This window comes from Bactrocera dorsalis, chromosome 2, assembly GCF_023373825.1.
Source record: "Bactrocera dorsalis isolate Fly_Bdor chromosome 2, ASM2337382v1, whole genome shotgun sequence".
Classification (NCBI taxonomy): domain Eukaryota; kingdom Metazoa; phylum Arthropoda; class Insecta; order Diptera; family Tephritidae; genus Bactrocera; species Bactrocera dorsalis.
The window spans coordinates 66336247-66361545 of NC_064304.1; the positions used below are offsets into that span (position 1 = coordinate 66336247).

A 25299-nucleotide genomic window follows, 5' to 3' on the forward strand; every position below is an offset into this window, starting at 1 on the left:
AAAAAAGGCGTCGCGTTGAAGTGTGTGAAACGATGCTTTCCGACTACCAAGGTATCATGAAACGCATTAAAGCTAGCGGTGATATTTTGATCTATGCTTACGACCCCGAAACATTCGATCAATCGAGCGAATATCGTGCCAAAAGAGAGCCGAGACCAAAAAAATTGCGCCAAAGTCGCTCAAAAATCAAGGTCATGTTGATTGTTTCATCGATTATCGATTCCAACCGGTCAAACAGTCAACAAGGAATATTGTTTGAACGTTATGCGTCGTTTGCGTAACGCTATCCGCCTAAAAAGGCCGGAATTGTGGAAAGACAATTCTTGGTTTTTACACCACGATAATGCACCATCCCACACTGCCCTCGTAATTCGTGATCATTTCGTCAAAAACTCAACCCATATCGTTCGCAACCACCGTATTCACCTGATCTGGCGCCGTACGACTTCTGGCTGTTCACCAAGCTCAAAAGACCGCTTCGGGGACACCGTTTTTATACGATAGTGGAGATTCAAGCCCCAGCGAAGACGGAACTGAAGACCATCCCGGAAAGTGACTACAATCAGTGTTTCGAAGATTGGAAAATCCGTTGGCATAAGTGCATTGCATCGGGAGGAGATTACTTTGAAGGCGATGACATTGATTTGGAAGAATAAATAAAGAATTTTCAAAATAAATTCAATGCCACCTTTTTTGGGCACAGTACTTACCCTAATAATGTTATATATACTTATCTTATTCTATTACCATAAGTTAACGAAATGAATTATACTTACCTATTTTTTGTGCGTACATACATTCCAACTGTTTTATCCCGTTAGCCTAAGTTTTAGGATAATTGAAATTATATTAACTGGAATAAAGATTCAATTGTAATTAGACCGCAATCGAATTCGCACGCGTTTCCCTTTTTTTCTCGCTATTTCGCCGTCGTAATTTTCGGAAAAGTCCATATTCTAGGTACAGGAAATTGCTTAATTTCTGTGAAGTGAACTATTTAAAAATGTCAAATAAACACGCATCCCAAAAACTTTAATTCTCAAAAACGCTTGAGAAATTTCAGTAATCATATCGTTCACTTTTCAGTGAAATATTTGGAGACTTTCGCTCGACTCGTGTTGATAAAGGTCTATCAAGGATCTGGGTCGACACTTAAGCCTAAATTTCCTAATGTAAAATTACACATCCAGATAAGAAGATGCAGTAAGTATGGTTTATAATCACATATAAACAGATTCAAACTGTATTGGACAGGAAAAAGAAAATCCAGCCACACCTTCAAGTCAAAAATAACAAAGAAACTTAAACTTTACCATAATGCAGCAAGTGGTCTACGAGTAGATCGAAACTATTTAGCTTTTGTAATTTAAGATGACACATACAGATAAGAAAAACAGAAAGGTTGGTTGAAACCCCCATACAGACTACGTGAGTAAGATAAAATTGATTTAAATATGAATTAAGGAAAAGTAACCGTGCCTTTCAACCCAAGATAACGAAGGTCTCATTGCCGTGGCTGGCTTGCAGATTGCCTGGAACTCCAATTGGCTTCTGGTTCGACCTCCAGCTGGAACGTCGTTGGTGAAGGGCTCTAGATCGAGAATGTTAAGCCTTTCTAACTGAGACATCCAGTTATGAAGACGCAGAAAGGTGGTTAGCAGGTTGGCTGGCACCTCACTTGACCTATAAATCGACCTTCAATTTAACGTTCCTTGATTAATTTCTAGCTAGGAGCTAGATTAGAACTATCAAACTTTTCTAATGTAATAGGTATACAAGTTAAAAAATGTTTAGTTATTTTTATTAAAAAAAATGTTTTTTGGGAGCTATGCTCCTTTTTTTGGGAGCAATGCTCCTTTATTTGGGAGCTATGCTCCTTTATTGAATTCTGTGTACGAACTGAATTTTACAATTATTTTCGCTTAACTCTAAACCTACGTTTGCCGCTTGAACGGGTGTGGAGATTGCTGACGTTGCGCTTCCCATAGGTTGGCACTTCGCTGACGCTGCGCTTCCCACAGGTTGCCACTACACGTGTCGTACTCTCAGCGATTTGATGGTGTCATATTATATTGCTTTGTATCATATGATACTTTTTGAATGTGTGGGGTGCTAACTTAAATATGAGATATTCAGTAAAGAAGTAAAGGCGGGTTCATACGCGAATACAGATAATCTGAGAAAGAGCCGAAGTGATATAACTAGGAAGTCTGTAAAATGTTTAAAGTGTTGAAGAAATAAATTAGCAGATTACTTATAATAGCTAAGTTCTAATTAAAGTCAGATCTAATCTATGCATTGACGTTGTGCTTCACTTGTTTATTTGCTGCTCAATATTCTTCAAAAACATTTAATTTCACACCAAACGAAGGAACTTCTCACTAACAGTAAACAAAATTACATCTATGCTGCAGCCAAGCCACAAGCACAGAACCCTCATTTCTAAGTCCACGTCCTTTCAATGTACTTGCCCACCACATGTGCGCTCTTATATATGACTTTCTAAGTACTTGTGGGATTGTCGGTCACTTCTTTTCCCAAGGGTGCCATTCTTTACAAACACACAAACCCATCCATATAAATACAATCATTATTTTGTACTTCGCTTTACACGCCTTCATCTTCTTCCATCTTCCTTCAGCAATTTTGAAGTGTTCTTGCATCCTTTCTACTTTCTCTTCCACCTCATACATATCGCTCATTTGCTGCAACGTCGTCATAACTCAAAAAACGTGATTTTTGAGTTAATAATGCAGAATTGTTCGTTATATCATACTTCATATTGAGTGAAAAATTCATATGAATACCTCTTATATGCTCCGCTTGAGAAGAGGTGTAAGGTTGGAGTCACCGTGTTGTAGTAAGTTGAAAACTTTAAACGCGTTTTCTGGCGAATCGATTTTTTTGAGTTATGACGACGTTGCAGCAAATGAGCGATATGTTCGTGCACGTTAGGGTGGGTCGATTCCGGACTTTTTTCGATTCGGGATTTCTAATAGTGCGGAAAAGTTGCCGAGTTAACAACAGCGCGCCAGTCGTTTCTTCTTTTCGCTACGTGGCGCTATTCCAAGCGAAGCCAGGTCCTTCACCTCTTGATCCTTCCAACGGAGGGGAGGTCTTCTTCTTCCTGGAGTGTTTTCGTCCATCCGGACAACATGACCTAGCCAGCGTAGCCGCTGTCTTTTAATTCACTGAACTTGGTCAATATCGTCATATATCTCATACAGCTCATCGTTCCATCGAATGCGATATTTGCCGTGGCTAAGGCGCAAAGGAACATAAATCTTCCGCAGAACCTTTCTCTGGAAAACTCGTTACGTGATTCATCAGAAGATGATCGTTCATGGCTCTGCACTATATAGCAGGACGGGAATTATAAGGGATTTATAGAATTTGGTTTCTGTTTGTCGAGAGAGAACTTTACTTCTCAATTGCCTACTCTTTTTGGTAAGAGTTTTCCTCTGTTGGATTTCCAAGCTGACATTATTGGTGGTGTCTACACTGGTTCCAAGATAGACGAAATTATCTACCACCTCAATGTTATGACTGTCAACAGTGACGACAGTCTGGAGAAAGCAAAACTAACGACGCGGTTATTAAGACCAAGGCGTACGTCATCAGTTGTGCACTCTTATAGAAGATAGTTCCTTCCCTATTTAGTTCTGCAGCTCCAATTACTTTCTCCAAAAGTAGATTAAAGAAGTCACATGAAAGGGAATCGCCTTGTCTGAAATCTTGTTTGGTATCGAACGGCTCGGAGAGGTCCATTTCCGATTCTGACGAAGCTTTTGGTTATATATGTATACATAACATCTTATCGCTCTCGATTAGTTAGAAGCGTTAGGTGAACAAAACTATTACACTCTGTAGCAACAAGTTGAAAGAGTATAAAATTCATGGGAATGGTTACTACTGTAATACTACCATAACGTTTCCTCTCCTTCTTTCTACTGAACAGAACTGTAAAAGTAATATTTCAACTGACGTAGATCTTGAAGTCTTGATGAAAAATCAGAAGACTCAGGTGATGAGACCAATTAAAACTTGGTTGTTTTACTCAATCAGAGTTTAATTACTTGGTTCTAGCTGCAGGACTTTCGAAAGTATTATCGTTAATATTGATGGAGAAGAAATTTCTAGTTCCAGGAACTATTATAAGTTTTAATCGAAATCGAGATGAATTCAGAAACTATTTTATAAATATCGACAATTTATTTTACTGCTGCGGGATATCACGGTATGTGGAATGCTCACATGTTAGCAGACTATTGTTGGTCACTGACCGGAAGAATTCGTTATCATAGACTCAAGACATTTAGAATTTAATTTATAAATTTTTTATCCCCACCTTAGATTAGTGAGAGGCAGGGGAATCAGTTTTAATCAAGCACCCAAAAAGGAACAGAGGTCTGCCACGTCCAGGTCTTAATGACATGTCGTATACTCCAAGTTACAATTTTGGATATAAAAAGATATTTAAATATAAAGGCAAATTGTTTTATTTAGTGAAACAATGAAACCCCTTATAATTTTGTTTAATAGTTTACATTTTAAACAAAAAAAAATATAAGTACCCAATATTGACTGCGACAAAACATATTGGACTTGATTTGGATTGGAGTTTTTCGCAATAAGGGTCGAAAATCACGTTATTTTCTTGCAATTTGAACAACGACATAAAGAATCACCATAATTTTAGTTTAACCAAGTGCCTTTACATAAAAAGTCGTGACACGATTTAAATTCTTCTAATTAAGAATAAATTAATAACTAATAATTAAATGGATTGAAAAAAGCATTCAATTCAATTGATACAATAAAAGAAAACATTTGTAACAAATTTTATATCAATAAATCAACAGCGAGCTTTATTTCAAATAAATTTAGGGACAGCATTAATATCGCAAAATAGAAAGAATATCAAATGTTAAAATTAATATAATTAAGTTTATTTGTCTATTGGAAGTCTGAGACAATTTTATATGCAACTCTAAAGGAAGGACTAACATTTTATACTCTTGTAACTTGCAAGGATCACAGCGTGTAAATACTTTCAGGTGTTGGCAAAGGCTTCCACTTCGAAATCGTGAATGGATTGTAATCAAATCAATAATTATAGTTAATCATACTTAATCGATTCTACCTATTTAAGCCAATATCCCATACTAATTTAATTCTTTCTGGATTTCATTAAGTTATCTCATATACCAGTCGATATAACGTGTACTTACACGTGTCAGCCCGAAAGTAAACAGCAATCGACTGTTGTTTTAGAGGAACTGGACATGTCGCAACCAAACCACTCTAACAATGCAAAACAGTAAATTCTGAGTGGTATACAAGCTCTTGTTTGCCAGTTGCCTTTCAAGAAATTAGAAAAATCAACCGCAGGAGACGGATAACTCTTCATCACGACAATGCAATGACGTGTGAGAGGTCAACTGAAAAGACTGCATTTTTGTGCACTCAAAACATCGATTTGATGATGTCCTCACTTGCTACCGAATGACTTCTTTTTATTCCCGTACGAAAAACAAATAAGCTATGAGGTTTCGACATCTGAAGAGTCGGTTGATGAGTTCAAAAGGCATGTTTTAGAGATACTTCAATTAGAGTTGCTTCGGCAATTGGCTCAAATGCATACAATATATAGATTTTAGATGATTAAAATTTGTCTTTGTTTTCCAATTTTGAAAAAAAATGCAGCCTACGTACGTATAACTATAATATGGGTTAAAAAATATATTCGTGTTTTGAAAAAAAATTGTTTCCTGATAAATAAAACAATTCAACAAATTCGAAAACATGGCCAAAACTACTATAATTTCGTTCAGTGACCACAAAATGAAATAATCTTTTACGTGAATGTTTTTTTATAAATACTTACGCTTGGAATAAATAAATTGAAGGTATTACTTTATGACTGGCCTCTCTCAAAATGTGGCTCGATGAAAAAGTATTCTGCTCAAATGAGGAGGCCAGGATTAAAACAAACGTCTATTGTGAAAGCGTGGAATCAGTGTAAAATGTTGGAAGGCCGCAACATATTCCATATAGAGATTATGTCGAGGTATAAAGACGTAGTTTCATATTTCTACACATTCTTTCATTGTTACGTCAAGGACTTTTCTAATACTGTAGTACTATTTCATTTCCATATCTACTAATGTTACAATCGTGTACTCTACACTCATACTTTTCTTAAAGGTCCTTATTTGTATGCCATTTTCATTTTACAAACAATATATATATTTTATTTTATTTTTTAATAGGCTGAGCAGCTTATCCGGAACATTTGTCAACGCGAATCTCTCGATTTTGTTCTCATCCCATGTGGACATAATTCAGTTGGAAAAATCTTTTCTCATACAAAAACAGCGATTACTCATACCGCAGGATGACATGAATGCATTTCAGCGAAACGTATCAGATAAAATTAGTGGAAATATTATGGACTCGAATCAAATTTATCCTGAAAATGAAAAGTTAGCGTGCCACCCTTTCGATGGTCAACACTTATTTTTACAGGAATTTCCGTATTTCGCCGGCTCAAAAGAGCGTCTTAAAAGAAAATCTTTAATATCATTTGTAAAGACAATTGCTGATTTAGGCTATTTTCCAACAACTGTCAATATATTAGATCGATGTCTAAACAACTCAACTAGACTTTGTTTAAATATGTTGAGTGACAAAGTTCCAGGTATGTATTTTAGATAATTAATAAATCTAAAATAATTAGATAATTAATAAATTATTCAAGGGTAATATTTTTCTACACATCAATTAAGCGATTCTTCTTAATCTGCTCTCTATCAATGAAAGCATTAATTATTTTTATTTTATTATTAAAGCGTAATTAAATCTTAAAAACATTTAGTTGTTATATCTTGCATTTGAAAATATTACAAATCATACCTTCGTAAATTATATATGTGCAAATATTTTTTTTTTTAATCTATCTCGTAAATTAATAATGGTAAATTTTTTTCCAGAATGCAGTATTCGTGGTTCACATATTTTGTTTGTATATAAGGTTTAACATTCTTTCATTCGTTTCATCTGTATTACCGTTAATTGAAAATATCATTGCGATTTGTACTGTTCATGGAAAATAATTATATATGCAAATCCATCTATTTGTGCTCTGACAGCTGAAGAGACAACATATACAGTTTGTTTTTTTTTTAACTAAATTAGAAAATAAGTAAGTCATATGTATTAAATTTAGTGCGTAGAAACTTAATTTATCATTTTGCAATAGTTATACTTATATGCACGCTTCGCATAAATATTGGACGAATTGCTGCGTCAGTGAGCCGACAGCGTAATACAGTTTCAAATTATTTGATTATTTCGGTTACTAGCAGTTGAAACACATTCATCACTTAGCAATTAGCGAAGGCATGAGTTGCAGGCAGATAAACGTAGAATTAGACACCCAATCACTGGACAACGCATGCAATTCAGCAAATTATGAAGCATGAAATGGGCAATAAGTTTGAATCAAAACTAGCTCAGCCACGTAATCAAAATGTTCGTATTTTGTTTTGTGACAAATAGAGGTTTTGGGAGGAGGAGGTTGAAAACGGAATTTTAAGTGACGAAAAAAAGTATAAATAGAATGGTCCAGATGGTCATCACAAATATTGGCGAGATACACGACTTCCAAGAGAGACTTGCTATAAGCGAAACCATGGTGAGGGATCTTTAATTGTATGCCTTTAGCTTTAGCTCTGAAGGCAAATTTCATATGTATTTTTACCGACTAAAGTGAATTCCGAATTATACATTTATCTATTAGATAGTGAGCTTATTCCTTTTGCTGAGAGTTTTCATGACGAAAATTAGATATTTCAGAAAAACAATCATGTGTTTCGCACTACAAAAGTATTTTTGCAGCAGCGGAATATCCAATTATTGGACTGGCCAGCTTTGAGTCGTGATCTTAACCCCATAGAGGACCTTTGGAGTATACTCGTACTTACTACTAAAGTATATGCACATGTCAAGCAGTATGATAATAAAGGGTGATTTTTTAAGAGCTTGATAACTTTTTTTAAAAAAAAAACGCATAAAATTTGCAAAATCTCATCGGTTCTTTATTTGAAACGTTAGATTGGTTCATGACATTTACTTTTTGAAGATAATTTCATTTAAATGTTGACCGCGGCTGCGTCTTAGGTGGTCCATTCGGAAAGTCCAATTTTGGGCAACTTTTTCGAGCATTTCGGCCGGAATAGCCCGAATTTCTTCGGAAATGTTGTCTTCCAAAGCTGGAATAGTTGCTGGCTTATTTCTGTAGACTTTAGACTTGACGTAGCCCCACAAAAAATAGTCTAAAGGCGTTAAATCGCATGATCTTGGTGGCCAACTTACGGGTCCATTTCTTGAGATGAATTGTTGTCCGAAGTTTTCCCTCAAAATGGCCATAGAATCGCGAGCTGTGTGGCATGTAGCGCCATCTTGTTGAAACCACATGTCAACCAAGTTCAGTTCTTCCATTTTTGGCAACAAAAAGTTTGTTAGCATCGAACGATAGCGATCGCCATTCACCGTAACGTTGCGTCCAACAGCATCTTTGAAAAAATACGGTCCAATGATTCCACCAGCGTACAAACCACACCAAACAGTGCATTTTTCGGGATGCATGGGCAGTTCTTGAACGGCTTCTGGTTGCTCTTCACCCCAAATGCGGCAATTTTGCTTATTTACGTAGCCATTCAACCAGAAATGAGCCTCATCGCTGAACAAAATTTGTCGATAAAAAACATTTCGAACCGAACACTGATTTTGGTAATAAAATTCAATGATTTGCAAGCGTTGCTCGTTAGTAAGTCTATTCATGATGAAATGTCAAAGCATACTGAGCATCTTTCTCTTTGACACCATGTCTGAAATCCCACGTGATCTGTCAAATACTAATGCATGAAAATCCTAACCTCAAAAAAATCACCCGTTGCAAAACTTAGTATTTAAAACTTCAATTACTTAAAGTTATTTTTGTTATATAGGTGTTAAAATAATTTTGGATATGAATTTTAAGAAGTCTTCTATTTTGCACGTATACTTATTTTCTATGGAATTAAAGTACATAGTATAAATTTTTTTTTACAAAAAAATTAATATATAATTGGAATTTTGTTTTAGTTTATCACATCTTGTAAAGCCAATAATAAAAATATAAGCCATCAAAATATATTATGTGTTTTCGATGCTTTAAATTCAAGTTGATGTATTGCACATATAATTCAATTACAAAGGTATTTTCCATATAAAATACTATAATTTATGCTGTTCACAGTTCAGTTCTACCTAGTCAGTGCATTAAGGTGACAATGTTCCCATATTTTCCTTCCTTTCTTGTATCTAACAACAAAACAAATTTTAAGTAGAATTGAAAGAAGTAAGGAAGGCCTAAGTTCGGGTGCAACCGAACATTTTATACTTTTGCAACTTATACGAATCTAGGCCAGGACCTTAAGGTGCAAAACGTAAATCAGAGGATCGAAATCCAAGCTATTATATAAGTATATACATACATATAGTAGACTGCTGCACAAGTGTACTTGATATCTTCGAAGCAACGCGTGACCAACCGCTTTTGATATCATTCACAGCAATGTAAGTGATGAGCTTGAATAGCAACGAAGGCAAAAGATACAACCAAATACGACTTATTCGGTTTTTTTGTATTTGTTGCTCTCAATGTTCACATTAATTTATTTGCTCTTTGAGAACAACACACTGCAGTGCTATGCTAAACGAACAATTGATTTCAAACACGCTGTAACTCGAATTGTGCATCTGTTTAATATAAAGGGTGATCCATTTCGAGATTTTTTAATGAAAAAACACACAAACTTCAAATTTCTGTTACAATTATTGTTTGGAAATTCTTCTTTTTTCTGGCACAGCGCTTACGCGATTATAGTCGAGTTAGCAACAGCGCGCCAGTCGTTTCTTCTTTTCGCTAATTGACGCCAATTGGATAACTCAAGCGAAGCCAGGTCCTTTCGATGGAGTGGAGGTTTTCCTCTTCCTCTGCTTCCCCCGGCAGTTACTGCCTCGAATACTTTCAGACTTATAGTGTTTTCGTGCGTTCGACATGGCCTAGCCTGCGTAGCCGCTCTCTTTTAAAACGCTGAACTACTTATGTCAATGTGGTAGTGTATCTCATACAGTTCATCGTTCCACCGAATGCGATATTCGCCGTGAACAACGCTCCTCAGGACAATAAATTTTCTCTCGAAAACTCGCAGCGTCGACGCATCAGATGTTGTCATCGTCCGTGCCTCTACACCATATAGCAGGACGGGAATAATGAATGACTTATAGAGTTTGGTTTTTGTTCGTCGAGAGAGACTTCTAAATTGCCTACTCCGAAGTATTTCGTCCGTTGGATTTCCAAGCTGACATTGTAGGTGATGTTTATACTGGTTCCAAGATAGACGAAATTATGTACTACTCCAAAGTTATGACTGTCAACAGTGACGTGAGAGCCAAGTCGCGAGTGCGACGACTGTTTGTTTGATGAAAGGAGATATTTCGTCTTGTCCTCGTTCCCTGCCAGACCCATTTGCTTTGCTTCCTTATCCAGCCTGGAGAAAGAGAAACTAACGGCGCGGGTGTTAAGGTCAATGATATCAATGTTATCGGCGTACACCAACAGCAGTATATTCTTATAGAAGATTGTACCTGCTCGATTATGTACCGCAGTTCGAATTTTTTTTGAAGCAGCAGATTAAAGAAGTCGCACGTTAGGAAGTTGCCTTGTCTGAAATCTTGTTTGGTATCGAACGGCTCGGAGACGTCCTTTCCGATCCTGATGGAGCTTTTGGTACTTCTGTCTAAGCAGTATTATTTTTGCGGGTATACCAAATTCAGATATCGCGGCATAAATGTAGCTCCTTTTCGTGCAGTGAAAAGCAGCTTTGAAATCGACGATAAGGTGGTCGAGTCTATTTTTACCGGTATCTTCAAAGATTTGACACATGGTGAATATCTGGTCTGTTGTAGATTTTCCAGGCCTACAGCCACACTGACAAGGTCTAATCAGTTTGTTGACGGTGGGATTTAATCTTTCACATAATACGCTCGATAAACCCTTATTGCGATATTGAGGAGGCTTATTCCACGGTAGTGGGTAGTTGGCACAGATTGTTGTGGTCTCCCTCTTTGTGGATTGGCAGAGCACACTTAAATTCCAATCGTTGGGCATGCTTTCGTCCTTCAGAAAGGTAATTGCTATTCAACCATCTTCATGGTCGGGCAATGGAACATCTGCTCCATTGTCATCGATTGAGGAATCGGGTTTGCCTTCTCCAGACCTTATACTTTCTCTGTTAATCAGCAAGCTGGAGAAGTTTTCCCTTCATAATTTTAGTATGCCCTTAGCAAATGCGTCTCGCTTTCATCTTAAACAATCGGTATCTATCCCATCCCGCATGTGTTGTGGTCGATTGAAACGTTAAGAGGTAAGAAGTCTGTTTACTCACTGCTGCGATATGACACTCCTCGTCGTACCAGCTGTCCTTTTGCAGTGGTTTCGGTTGCAGCTATACGTAAGGGGCTTGAAATGCCGTCCCACAATTTCTTTATACCAAGTTGTTGACGAGTTCTCTCAGAGGGCAGAAGTACAAGTCAAGTAAAAAAGCGCTCGGCTGTCTGTTCTAATTGTAGCTTCTCGAAGTCGAACCTTCTCTCATCCGAGGCAGTTGGTTTTCATTGTGTGCGTTTTTTTACGTGGCGGGTCCCAAACCCAGCGCAAAACCCTGCGTCAATCAGGGGATCTAAATCCAAGCAATTTTATATATACATATAATATGTAAAACTATTACTCTACCCGACGTATTCGACATAAAATTTGGCAGAAAAACGAAAATCATTACATTTAGTAAATGGGAGTTGGGGTAATACCGCATTTATCTATTAACAATTGTCATGCGACAAACTAAAAGAACTGAGGGTCAGCCGGATTTCCGCAATATTGATATTAGTGATATGGGGGCCAGAACTAGTTTTCGCCTAATTTGATATATTTTAGACACAAGGATATACCCTTATCTCTCTTATTGCATTGATATAACTCACATGGCCGATATTCGCGGTACACAGCCACCCGGAAGTGCGATTCATCTCATTTTCGGCATACAGACATACCATTGTTGGAAAGAGATTATCCCTGAATTTCAATTATATGTATATCTCGTACATTGACCGATATTCAAAAGTCAGCTATTGTTATTGGGCCCCAAATATTCGATGTCTAAAGGCTTGAAGTATTACTTAAAGTCCCGGTTATTTTAGTTTCCAATGCGTCCAAGATAATTTATTGGAAGAGAGATAGAAGAATTTAATATTTTGTGGTTTATCGAACTTAGTTATTTCTTCTTTTGTCAACACGTTTCCGCAAAAAAATCTTAGCTTTGATGCAGTTATGTTTTCCTGAATGTATTCAATATTGTCTTGTATAATTTATTTGCCTATAGTTATTATTCATAGTGCCGATTAACCATTTTTGAGCTGTTCCAAAAATATTAATTAGGCCTCTTCGCTGTCTAACTATGTGGTATTGAAGTTAAAGCTTTAATTTTTATATTGCTAAGTTGCATTTCCACAATTTGTGTTTTTTCCTGTAGGCCAGCATGTTCTATATTTTTGTGAATTGTGTCGATTACACCTAATATTTCCTTTATATTTATTATATGTTGTATAGTGTCGTACGTTTCTGCAAGGTGGACGTCTTCGATCCATACTTCCATGTATCCATTTAACCTGAAAATTTACTTTTTCTTTTAATATTGGAAGAGTATATGTTTTGTAAATTTAGTTTGCGATATCTAGGTTCGTAAGGCTTAAGAACTTTATAGTTCTTCACCTACCCTTCCTGTTCCGTATTCTGAAAAATTTCGCGCTGTTCGTTCAATTTTTCGATTTTAGGTTCATTATTCTCCTCTAGAGTTTTGTATAATTTGGCTTTATATGTTTTATCTTCAATTACATCTATAGGTTTTGTTTTTATCGTTGAGTGGACTGTATTACTATATCATTCAATACTTTTAAATACTCTTTCTTGAGTTGATAGTGGTGATTTCATGGACCCCAATGTTCTAAATTTTTCGCAAATAATACTGTGTAGCCTTTCTACATCAGCGTTTCCTGTGCGGTTATTTGGTTTTGCGAAAGGACTGTCAACGGATTCCTGCCTTAAGAGTTCTTTTATGTTTACTGAGTTAAATTCGTTGTAATGTATAATTTTGTGGGGCTGTTTCTATCTCTAAGACTAGTTTGACAATTTTTCAATGAAAGAAATAAAACTATGTTTTTGTTGGTTAAACATCCATATGTATTATTTGGTTAATATCCATCGGTGTTTCGGGTAGCTTGTGCTTTTCCTTAATAGGTTTTCTGTCGTATTTCGCCTTATTGTATATTTCGCATTTATTTACATATTTTTGTATTAACTTCTTTAGATCCTTTTAGTAAATTAAGGTTTTTAGTCCTTTATAATTTCCGTTAATTCCTCCATGTCCTGTTTAATTTTTATGATATTTCGCTATGTACCTATAAGCTTCATCTTCATTCTGAATGTCTTTTGGATGCTGCAAACATTTATAAAATTTTATTGTTCTGTTAAACAAGTCAATTAATTTTTGTTGAACTTTATTGTATTCATGGTAGGGATGCTCGATGAACATCGATGTTCGATGATCATCGATATTGAAAGCAAAAACATCGATGTTTTAATATCGATGTTACCATACGAAAAATAGCGCAACAACGATGTTAACGGAATCGATCATTGATGTTAACTTACGGCCTCACGCACGTCACGGACGTCCACCAAAGCAATGCAACCTACGAGGCATCTCGACAGGATAGAATATATAGAATACAAGCTGAATTGCCGTGCCCATTGCCTGTGGAGACTCCACATTGCTCATAGCTTACTAGATATAGAATACTATCTAGTTTGCCATGTAAAGTAAGCTAGAAGCTGTCACTTCAGCAGTTTGACAGCGCAGTTTTCATTTCTATGAAAATTATAAAATAAAAATATATCCCATTTGCACATATGCCCACGGCATTTTCAATTTGGCAATATGAAAATTAGAAGAGCGAGTATTAAGACGGTTGTGTTATATGTATTATAAAAATAAAGTACATGTTCAAAATAACATTTTTTCAAAAAATTAATATTTCGTTTAATATTGTTAATTTACAGAAAAATTATGCAAATTGGGTTGGGAATGAGCGAAGTCTTAAATTTAAAAAACTTATACAAGCATAAATCAAAATATTATTGCGCATTTTGAATTTATTATTTCAATTGGTATATAAATTTTATGTCACAATTATTAAATAGTAGTCCAAAAATATGAATTCTTATTTTTCCCAGAGGTAGATTTGTAAAAAAAGGATCTTTCTCCTTTTCTTATTATCTTATTTTTCCCAGAAAGCTTTTCAAAAGGTGGTTCTACTCTTTATCAACAAAGAAACCGATTAAAAGGTTCTTCTTTACCAAAATTACTTTTCCTTCAGTCAATTAATAAAAAATATTGGGATATGTAATAATTTAATCTGTTGCTTAATAAATTTCGAATTTATATATTTTGTTTTATTTCTTTGTCAATTATTAATGAAAAATTATCGATGGATCCAACATCGATGTTCGGTTTTTGATAAATATCGAACATCGATGTTGAGCTTTCGATTATGACATCGATGTCAACATCGATGTTTTTTGAATATCGATCATCCCTAATTCATGGTAGTTCCGTTTTTGATAAATATCGAACATCGATGTTGAGCTTTCGATTATGACATCGATGTCAACATCGATGTTTTTTGAATATCGATCATCCCTAATTCATGGTAGTTCCGAATATATTCTTACTTTGCCATTTCTTAAGAATCGCCTGAATATGTCGGACGTGTAATCCGTATTTATATCTTCTCCGCTAATAAAAATTTTATGTTTTCCATTTATAAAATGTGACTCCTGATTTTTTGAATGGGTAAGGTTTATCTGTGTTGGGAATCTGTTAACGGTAGTTTCCAAGATACCAAAATAGTCATGCAATTCCTCTTCTTGAGAGTGGATTGTTGCCATGGTGCTTATATTCTCATTTTCCTGTAGGATGTTAATTTCACCTGCATCTGCATTTATTCTGCTCATAAAGTCAGCGGCAGTGTTGTCCTTTTCCTTGACAGAACTTATGTTAATGTCGTATTCTCCAAATTTGAGGAGCCACCTCTGTATCTATTTTTTGGAACTCTCCAGGATATACTGTTGTATCGCTGAGTTGCCGTTGATGAGAGGAAGAATTAAGTTGAGCTCTAGCAGGAATGATGTGTGGTCGTTTTCCCCATCGCCAAAATATGGGCGGATCCTCGCTGCTTCCTTAATTAGTTCGGTATCGCGGAGTTGCTGCTGTTCTTGGGGGTTCATTATAGATTGATTTAGAGGATTTTATTTTTTCACTTTCTTAATATTCTTTAAAATATTTTAAATTGATTTTAAGCGCTTTTCGTGGTTCTGTACAATTCTTCGAAATTGTCCGACGTTCGACTGCGCCAGAAATGTAATTGAAAACAACTGTTCTAGTTCGTGTCCAAATTAGTTCTGAATTTTTATTTAATACAAATGAAATTTCTTAAACTATGTAAGTTTTAATTCACAAATTTAGTTTAGTTGGCGTATTACATAATAAAATGAAGTAGAGCATTGTTGCAATTTTTGTAACATGACCACCGTAGGAAAGGAAATTGTAAAAATGTGACATCTGGTAAGTATTGTGCTACCTGGCATTTGTTTAAACATGCTTTGGTTGCATTTATACAGATCAGTCAAGGTGTAAGTTGAGGTTTGTTGGTGACGTCGACGTCGGCAGTGATTTGGGTTGCAGCGACGGCGACGTAACTCGCGCGATTTGTCGAACAAGAGCTAATGAGAATCAATAAGGTACCTCATATACCGTAAACAATCATATGGAGTGAAATCAACCGGATGATCGCAAATCAATATATTAGTTTTATAGGGGGTTTTCGCCCAATTTTATCTATTTTATAAGTAGAACAGGTTCTATCATTTGCTTTGACTTAACTTACACTTTGGCCGATTTATACGGTATACAGTCGCTTGAAAGTTCGAATATCGTTTTATTACGTATTTGGGAGCTTAGGAAAGTATTGACCTGATTCAACCCAGTTTTTACACACCGACATACTATTGTCAGGAAAGGATTATCCCTGAATTATATTTACCACACATTGGCCGATATTTGCTGTAAAAACTCAACTATAGATTTGGGGACCAAATATTCAGTACCCAGGGACTGGAACAGTTCTTGTTGAGTGTAAACAATTTTTAGTCATAAAATGGTACACTCTAAAAACATTATTCGTGTAATGTTTTTTCACATACAAATTGCGTCTTGATATGTATACGGGAAAGGAAACAATCAGATGGAATTTAAAATTGTTTTATATGGGAAGTAAGAGTGGTTACTATTGGACTTCACCATTTTCGCACTGTTACATAGAAGAATGTCAGGCACCAAATTTGGTTGAAATCGGATACGTAATTTCACCTATAAGTGAGCGGTGCCGAGCACATCGTCCAGTTTTTATGTCTCCGTCGTTTTGACTTGATTTATTGCACGTTTAGTAGTTTTAATTTTGAAAATTGTTTCTTTCTTTAATAATCTTGCAGACATATTTGAGTACAAGGAGCTTCAGTCAAAGTTCGGGTACAAACGAACATTTCATACTCTTGCAGCTTGCAAGAATCTAAGCCAGGGAAATACTTTAAGGAGTAAAACGTCAACCAAGGGATCGAAATTCGAAATTCAAGCAATTTTATATATACATATAATATGTAAAATTAGTACCCTGCCCTACATATTCGGTATAAGAGTTGTCAGAAAAACGAAAATCAATATATCTAGTAAGTGGGAGTTGGAGTAGTACCGACCCGAATTTACCTATTAACTACAGTCATGCCGCAAACTAAAAGGATGTTCGCTGGGCTTAAATAAGGTACCTCACTTATAATAATTTATAGCAGAACCACTCAAAAACTCTATTCCCTTTCTTCCTTTTCCCTCCTTATAGAGCAAAATGTGTTAAAAGTTGAGCCCGTGGTAAAAACGCAGAAATCAGCCATCTTTGTTTGTTTTCATTTGAACAATGTTTACCATTGCTCAATACGCATATATAGTTTTGTACACATGTTTTCAATTACAATTTTTTATAATATAAAATATCAAAACTGAAAACAAACTATTAAAAATAGTTTATATTTTTATAAATAATAGCATTCGACTCTGATTTTGAGTTATTTTAAGAAAATTTCAAACATATTGAACAGATTGAATTATAAAAGTTGATAATTACTACAGTATATCGATACTGGCAACCATGCGTTGTGAGGGAGCAATCAGCTGATACGTTTCTGCGGCAAAAATCCAAAATGGCGTGAATTCTCACGGCATCCTACGTCAAAGAGAGAAGGCAGTAGCGTTTTTCACTGCTCACTTACATTGCGCGCCCATAAGATAGGTCGTATCAGCTGACACGAGCCACGATTCTACGTTCTCCACTGTTTCTACTATTATGGAATAAAATCAACAGGATATTCGGAAATCTTGATATTAGTGATATGGGGGCTAGATCTAATTTTTGTCTAATTTAACATAGTTTAGACACAAGGATACACAGCTATGAGTAACATACGTTCTCTTATTTTCATTGAGATAACTCACATGGCCGATATATGCGGTACACAGCCACCCGGAAGTTCGATTCATCTCATTTTCGGCATACAGACATACCATTGTTGGAAAAAGATTATACCTGAATTGAAATGAAATTTAATGAAAAGTCAACTATAGGTATTTGGGCCCAAATACCGGTACCTAAAAACTTGAACAGTTTTCTTGAGCCATTTTTGTTCAAAAGGTGGCATTAGGTAAAGTAATTATTCGTGCAAAGTTGTATCCTGTTATGTTACTTGCTTCTTTAGTTGTGTAATGGAGAGTGAAAGAATTCAGTGAAATTTAAAACTGTGCTATATGGGAAGTAGGTGTGGTTATTGTCCGCTTTCGCTAATTTTCATACTGTGACCTAGGGCTATGAAAAGTATGCTACATACTAAATCTCGCAATCGGTTGGTCTGGTCACGAGCTATATGATTTCCCCATACAGTAAGCAGTGCCACACTTATCGTCCACTTTTCACAGCGGCTTTCATAAAGCTTTTTACACCTTTTTTTTATTTCTAGCGTATTTAGGATGGAGGATGGAAGATGTAGTCATGTGTAGAAGTTCACGCAAGTGAGGAAAATTCTCTGATCGCCATTCACTTTGGAGTGGCCAGAAACGATTCTTTTAGATATGGCTCAAGCACCTCACGTCTTCCGGCCTTTAACCAAGTATCTTCTGGGTAGCCTAAGAAGATCCGTTTAAAGGCGAGCTAAATTGAGAAGGCGAAACATCCCCTCCGCAGGATTGTGCGCTGAGTTTGAGACCCGCCACGTAAAAAACGCACCCTATGAAAAAAAACAACGAGTCTCGGACAAGTGACCATGGCAAACGAATTAAGGACTATGATTTGAGGGCATGCACCTGGAATGTCCGGATCTTTAATTGGGAAGGTTTCGCTGCCCAGATGTTTCATGTCCTCATTAGAGTGAAGGCTAACATCACCGCCGGACAAGAAACGCGATGGACGGGACAAAGACTGAGACGAGTAGGTCCTTGTGGCATTTACTACAGTGGCAATGTAAAGGAGCGCAAATTTATTGTGGGATTTATGATGGGAGAAAGATTCCGTCGCCGAGTACTGTCATTCACCACGGTGGATGAGCGTCTAGCCACAATCCGCATCAAAGCGAAGTTCTTCAACGTATCGCTGATCCGCACCCACGCCCCGATGGAAGAGAAGAACGATGCGAAAAAAGATGCTTTCTATGAAGGGTTGGGGCGCATCTATGAGAGTGCCCCCGCCACGATATCAAAATCGTGCATGGCGACTTCAACGCCAGGGTTGGCAAAGAAGGTATCTTTGGCAATACAGTCGGTAAATTTAGCCTCCACGACGAAACATCCACAAATGCGTTGAGGCTGATCGACTTCGCCGTGAACCGAAATATGGTTATCTGTAGTACTACATTCCAGCATTTGAAAATCCTTCAAGCCACCTTACTGTTTCCGGATCGTAAAACCACCAACCAGATCGATCATGTTGTGATAAACGGAAGACACGTCTCCAGTGCTTTAAATGTGCGTGCTCTCCGAGGTCCTAACTCGGACTACTATCTTGTTGCAGCAAAGAACGTACGCCAACAAACGTTCGACGTCGAGAAGCTGCAAACACAACAGATAGCCGAACGATTTTCAGCTCGGAATGCACTCCTTCTCGCTATGAGCACTCGTCAACAACTCGGTATAAGGGAATTGTGGGACCACAATTTAAGCCCCTTACGTACAGCTGCAACTGAAACCACTGATTTCCGGAAAATGCAAAAGAACAGCTCGTACGATGAGGAGTGCCGTGTTGCAGCGGATAGAAAACAGGCTGCCTACCTTGCAACGTTATGAGCGACCACAATACGTGCGGGATTGATATTGATTCATCGGCCTCAAGACTCGCGCCGTTAGTTCTGCTTTCTCCAGACTGAACAAGAAACAAAAGCAAATGGGTCTGTCAGTGAACGAGGGCAAGAAATATCTCCTGTCATCAAACAAACAGTCATCGCCCTCGCGACTTGACACTCACGTCACTGTTGACAGTCATAACTTTGAAGTCGTAGATATTTTCGTCTATCTTGGAACCAGTGTAAACAATACCAACAATGACAGCCTGGAAATCCAGCGCAAGATAACTCTTGCCAAAAGGTGCTAATTGGGTCTGAGTAGGCAATAGATAAGTAGGGTCCTCTCTCGACAAACAAAAACCAAACTCTATAAGTCATTTATAAAGGAGTATTTAGTTATTGATTGTGTGCGATTGTATTAGTTCATAAATGTACCATTATATGTGGAGTGAGTAGTTTTCCGATTTCATCTATTTTTATACTGTTCGTAGGAGTTCCTATAATATTTGTGCTGGGCGAATTTGGTTATTGTAGCTTTACCAGTTTAAGAGATTTTTAAATTAAACTTATCAGAAGGCGGTGCCACGGCCACTTTTTCAAAAGTTTTTTTCCACAGGGGCCTGCCCTGAATTTTTGCACATGATGTATTTTCGGTTTATAGCGTTTTGTGGGCGTTGCAGTCGTCTAGATAGGCCCATCTACAAACTCGTATTTTTTTATACTAAGTTACCAACGGGCACACGGGCGGACAAACAGTCACTCGGATTTCAGATATTCCTGATCCTGTTCATTTATATATGTATTTATAATCTCGATTAGTTTAAGGGGATCTAACTCTATTATCTCTGTAACAACAGGTTTACCTATAGACATTTGTTTCTTGCTAGTGGATTTTTGCATAGGAATAAAATGTTTGGATACAACCGAACTTAAATCTTTTGTACTTGTTATATTTTTCTCTTGTTAAATTCTTTTCAGTAACGGAATGTGCGGAAACTTTCCTTCTTATGCTTACGAACTGTATTTTGGTATGAAAATTGGGGACCAAGACAAAGCATGGGCATATCTGTTGTACTTATGTAACATTGTTAACAGCTTGGTTAAAGGTTCAAATCGCAAAATGCCCTTTGCAGTGCCAATGGTTTGGAGGCTTCGGTCCAATACCTGTAATATTGGTATTGGACCGAGGTCTAAAGATACGGTTAAGTACTGTAATTTACCATCAGCTCTAAGACCTGTCAAACACAGTGAACAATTTTCTATTCCAAAAGCAGCAGGATCTTGGAGTCTCGATGAAGAACAAGAATCGACTAACTTTCAAATGTTGTTTCAGAAACCGCAAAGGAATGTGATGAGCATCTGACAATTTTTGGAAAAGAAACAATGGATCATATGTCTTTTTATCGCCAAAATTTATTTTATAGTCATTGGAGTGAAATAGTTTTTACCCTAATAGCTCTCCAAATTCGGATAACGGTAAACGGACATATAAATGAGTACGCCAATGTATTTAAAAATTCCTGCAGCGTCGATCTTAAACTGGCTGTTTACGTTTTCAAAATAAGCTGCTCGTCTTGTTTCTTCCACAATCAATAGAACTAGTTCTTTTAAAAAAAAAAAATTAAAGAACATTTCCATCGGGGTGTCAAGCATTGTAGTACGCGACGGTACAAGTGAGTTACCGCGGAAAGGCACTTTATTCACATACAAACGCATATTTTTGTTTCGCCAAATTATGTTTAGAAAATTATTTGTACTTTTCGAGATATAGTACATGTATGTTATCGACTGAGGCAATCAAGTGCAAACTTTGAATGAAAAACATATACCTGAATATGTAAAACCACGAGAAGAGGGAATGACTAAGGGACCAGTAGTTTGCAGGGATAGTACAGGAGATCGAGTTTTTTTTTGCTTTGAAATGTATTGCTGTCAATGACATTGCTGCGGTAGAGGAAGATGCTTTAGGTATTTCAGTAACTGTTGATGATCCTACGGGATCAAAGAAATATCGGTGACTCAGTTTCTTCCTTCAAATACACACTGAAATAGCGTGTTCATCTTCCGAAAAGCTTTCATCACACAAATAATCCTGGTCGTTCAATTAATTGTCACTGTTAAAATCGCTATCATCCTCGTCTATTTAAACTGATTCCATACTCTCTATCTTTAATCTTAAATTTCCTGCCATTTCTGTGCTCCATTTCTTAAAAAAATAAATAAAATACTAGCAATCAAAGAAATACCTAAGAAAAATTTCACGGGCAAGGTCGCCCTGAGGCGGTCTTCGTGTTTGTGTTCTTGAAACTCAAAATACTTTTTATTTTTTATTAAAAAGTATATTAACTTAAAATAAATTAACTTACTTATTCACAAAAAAATTCTTCCGAATATTCGACAAAACACTTTTTACTTTAACTTTAAAATTTTTAAAATCGGCGAAGGAATTAATTGAACTTAAACACTGAATTTCTGCCTTCAACTGACAATGAAAACAAAACGAAACGTCGTAATACATTTATTAATCGCTGTATCTTCCATGCATTTACTTCTACATACAATTTACGGTAGCATTCTACTGCATAATTTAATTGAAACTTTTAAGTTGTTTTCTGTGGGTCCAAGATGAAGAAATTTTTTTCTGTTCCATCCCCATTTTTACTTTTGTTTTACGATAACATGTTCTAAAAATAATCTGTATTTACGAGTGGAATTCTAATATTATTGCAAAAAAGTATATAATTGACATGAAAAAGACCTGCATAAAAAGTGAAACCGTGTAGAAACGGTAATGGGTGTAAAAAAAAAAATAGTGCAAAAAAATTCCATACAAAAGAAGATCAAATGTAATTTTCAAATATGTCAACAGGCAATAATTTCTTTACGAGGGCTGCTATATATATTTCTGGCCTAATAATCAAAATAGGAATATTTATCAACGAAAATGGTTTTTTTTCGTTGGATTTGGCTCGTCTTGGAAGACCCACACGGTCGATTGCTGTTTTGTTCCGGGCTTATACGCATAGATCTATGATTCGTCCCCTGTGACGATCTTATAAACGTCTTTTGAAGCACCGCGATCGTATTTTTTCAGCATTTCTTTACACCAATCCACACGAGCCTTTTTTTGAGCGATTGTCAAATTGGCCGGGATCCAACGAGAACAAACCTTTTTTACGGCCAGGTGTTCATGCAATATCGAATGTATGCTGTTAGGAGAAATGCATAGGCATGCCTCTATCTGAAGGTATGTTACATGCCGGTCTTGCATTATCAGTTCACTTACGGCATCGATGTTTTCTGGCACAACGGCTGTTTTTGGACGACCTTCATGGAATTCGTTTTTGAGCGAGCGTCGGCCACGATTGAATTCGTTGTAACAGTTTTTCACAGTGCTATAGGATGGTGCTTCATAGCCATACAAAGATTTTAGTTCATCGATGCACTCTTGTCGTGATAATCCACGTCGAAAGTTGTGAAAAATGATCGCACGAAAATGTTCACGAGTTAATTCCATTTTTTGGCCGAGATGAATTTTTTAATTCCCTGTAAATAAAACAATTCACGATTAAATGACAAAACGTTCTGAGTGATGTTATGCTAAAAAAATGTCAAACTTTCCAATGGAAATGTCAGATTGCACCTGGCAGCACTTAGTCTTGCCTAGTCCAAAAATACATATAGCAACCTATGTACTAAGTTCAGTCAAATTAGGGGACTTTTTGCATCAGTTTTGTTGTAAAAGCTTATAATTGAATGTTTATGAAATTAATTTGAAATAATGAGGAATATGAAAAGAAATCGTTTTTGACAAGGAATACTAAATACTTTTTTATGTCAATTTATTTTAAATGTTTAGCCTAAAAAAAAAAAAATAACAACAACAACAACAAATTAATAAATTATACAGATCTTTTATATGTAATATTGAATTTTGGAATTTTATTTAGAGATTCTCCCACATGTGCATATAAATTTATTTATTTAAAAACATTTTTCTAATAAACATTTCATTTGATCTTAAACTATTTAATTTTTATTTTGAATTTATACAAAATCTTTATTATTAACAAATAACACAAATGCTATAGATCTTCATTATACAAATATTTAATATAAATATATTTTATTTTGTTATATTTTTCTCAAACAAGTCTTAGTATTATGATGCCGTTATAATATCTTTAGGTTTGAAAAATTAAAAGAAGTTTTGCACTGAGTTAGTTAATAGCATTAACATGGGACCAATCCATATTTCAAAATGCCCAATCAATTTGTTTACCCGCAGGTGTAGTTGAAGGTTGTATACCAAGCAGGGATTTTTTCTTGAAGAAGATGTCTTATTGAAGTCCATGCCGACTTTAGACATACATATGTATGTTAAAATCCCTAACTGTTATGACATTTTTATTGCACAACTCAGTAGAAAGGAATTCTTGAAGTTTTGCAATGAAATGTTTGATGTGTCTGTAAAGAGCTAGAAATTATTTGTTATAATGAGTTAACTAAGAAGAGCAAGCACGAAGATATCACATAAGCAGTGGCGGATCCACGGGGGGGAAATTAGGGAAATTTCCCTCCCCTCCTTGGAACCGCAGAACCTGAAAATTTCACTTGTTTGCTAGAAAAATATTGTTTGCAATAAAAAAAATGAAAATACAACAGTGACACTCTTCTCACCAAATACACTATGGAAATCACAACAAGATACTATCATAAATTGCATTATATGACCTGTCTAAACTTATTTAACCCTTTTCTGGGCGACTCACAGCGGAAGTACTAAATTCTGAATTGAGAAAGGGTCGAAGTCTTGAGGATAGTATGAGACATATATGCCCGCAGAGATATCGAATTAATGGGGCGTTCGATAGTCGCAAGCGGCATCGTGTCTATTTGTTTTTTGTTGTTCGTGGTGTCACATAGCGTCAGTTGACGTACGTAATCTTCTCGACGAAAAACATCTTTCGCAAACGCAAGAGAACAGAAAACGACTCATCCCCATTGTGAAAACGGTCATTTTTTGCGGAAAGCAGAACATCCCACTTCGTGGGCATAGAGATGATAAAGATATTCGAAAAAATAAAACGCCCGAGCAAAACGAAGGGAATTTCACGGCTTTGCTGAGATTCAGAATCCATTCAGGTGACACAACTCTGGAGCTTCACCTTGGGAGCACATTTTTAAGAGCGACCTATAACAGTAAAACGATTCAGTACCAACTAATTGAATGCTGCAGGGCAGAGATACTGGATAAAATTTTGCAACGACTGGCTCGTGCTGAGTTTTACACGATTGTTTTCGATTAATCTCCAGATCTGTCGGGAAAAGCACTGGTAATACTTTCATCCTGCCAATTATTACGTAGAAGTAGAATTTCCGTAAAAATATAATAATTGATGCTGTTATATAACTGATGGAGGATGGAGTCATGTGTAGAAGTTCACGCAAGTGAGGACTGCCATTCACTTGGGAGTGGCCAGAAACGATTCTTTTACATGTGACTCAAGCAGCTCACGACTACCGGTCTTTGACCAAGTATCCTCTGGGTAGCCTAAGGACATCCGTTTGAAGGCGAGCTAAAGTGAGCAGGCGAAACATCCCCTGCATAGGGTTGTGCGCTGGGTTTGGGACCCGCCACGTAAAAAACACCTCCAGTGAATAGTTGTAACCAGCCTCGGATGAGAGACCCCCCTTTTGAT

The 25299-nt window shown here is 36.4% G+C and overlaps 1 long non-coding RNA gene across 3 annotated transcripts in view; it reads left to right on the plus strand.

Annotated features, from left to right (window-relative positions):
* LOC105233304 (uncharacterized) overlaps positions 1–25299 on the plus strand; it is a 1563509-nt gene that overhangs the window by 978624 nt on the left and 559586 nt on the right. For all 3 annotated transcript variants that reach the window (XR_007421867.1, XR_007421866.1, XR_007421868.1), the window contains one exon: positions 6273–6700. This is a non-coding gene — a long non-coding RNA (uncharacterized LOC105233304). The remainder of the gene's footprint in view (positions 1–6272; positions 6701–25299) is intronic.